Below are 1,751 nucleotides of genomic sequence, written 5' to 3' on the forward strand. Positions count from 1 at the left end.
CTAGATTTGATGGCACGAGTGTTGAAATCTGTATGCTCGCTGAAATTTTGAGGAGGTCTGGGACACTGATTGGCATTGATATTGTTAAGCATCGTCTAGCAGCATGTCACACTATGTTACAAAAGACTGTTGTCGACTTTTTGTCATTGACGGGACTTCATTTTTTCTTTTACTTTAAAGAAAACGTACGGGGCTATTAGGCAGCAGTTAACATGAAATTACTGGAAAATACCTTCATTCTACCCAAGAGACAGTAATTAATGGATCAAATGCAACAAATCTTCAGGCTATCTCCTGTGGCAAGTTTGGTTCACCTCAAGATGAGTCAATTGATATTATCGTGAATGGGCATCCAAAAGGACATGGAGAGAGACTCCATGATTCAAGAAAGGAAAAATCCTTAAATAAATTCAAATAAAAGTTTGGAACACAAGGAACCAAAGTTAATATTCTATGGTAAATGCTCTGGAATTTTTGTCCTTGGAATATCAATTGTATTTCAAACTGGAGATGGATCAATGCTTTAAAGGCATGATATGATAAGGTTCGTGTGGATGCATTCTACAATGCGACTGAGACTACTTTTGAAGGAATTTTCCTTACCATTGAAGACAAAAATACACATGATAGTGATTTTCATATTGTGGCAATTTAATCAGGGGTTCCAGGACATCCTTCCACTGGAAAAATATCGTTTGATATTTCACAGCATCCAAGACTAGTCGAACTTTTTCTAAATAGTCCAGAAATTGCTTCAAATTTGTTACATGAGATATCAGGGGAAAAGCTTGGTTGTTACATTTTAGAAACAACAATTGGATCAATGGATCAATTTATCTATGGAGATATTGACCAAAACAAATTTGTGCATGAGTTCAAGCTAGCTTTCGTGGAGGATCAAGAGAAATGATGAAGTTGCAACCATTCATATTCGAACTTCACCATAAATTGGATGTTTTGATAAATAAATTTCTAAGAAAATATCTTCCAGGGGATGACGAGAAAGAAGATTCCAGGGCCACTAAATTAGGTCACTTGCACTCATCATTTCAATTATTTTCTTTCCAGTTAAATGTTGTAGGTAAAGAATGCTTGAAAATGGGGAAAACACAAAACCACAAGATCTTGCATATACTAGTGGTATAGGTTTACAGGACTTTCTCAGTATCCATTCTCAAAATCACCTTATAAGGATAACTTAGAAATGTCACCATTTTTCCAGGACAACTATCATGGAAAATATCCAAAAGGAAATAGTGATTCATGTCACAGTATATCCCTGATAGTTAAATTGAAATATTTGAACAAGATTTCAAAGCTTGATAGTGAACACATTTTGGAAAAGATGGCTTTGCTCTCTTAGGCTGTCGGCTCAGAGCGGCCATCACATGTTACAGAATATTTTTTATTGGTGGATCTTTGGCTTCAAGGTCTATAACTACATTACAGTTTTTGGATGTCACTCATGTTCTATGCTTTTGTGCTAATCAATTTAGTCAATCAGAAGCACAATATCGAGACCTTTTTTAGTATAAAAAAATTGGGATGTATAATGTTGATGATGCAAATATTAGCTATATTTTTCAAGATGCATCTAATTTCATAGAGAAGGTTGAAAAGATGGGGGATTTGATTATTGATTCCATATGGCAGTGGGTGAAAAATAGATTGATTTTCCTAGAGTTGATCGACATTTTCCAATTGGGAAATTTATTCCACGAAGAAACAACAATTTTGATATTGCCTTGTTT

This window comes from Pinus tabuliformis, chromosome 8, assembly GCF_031772625.1.
Source record: "Pinus tabuliformis cultivar Carrire ecotype Pingquan chromosome 8, CPIR1, whole genome shotgun sequence".
Classification (NCBI taxonomy): Eukaryota; Viridiplantae; Streptophyta; class Pinopsida; order Pinales; family Pinaceae; genus Pinus; species Pinus tabuliformis.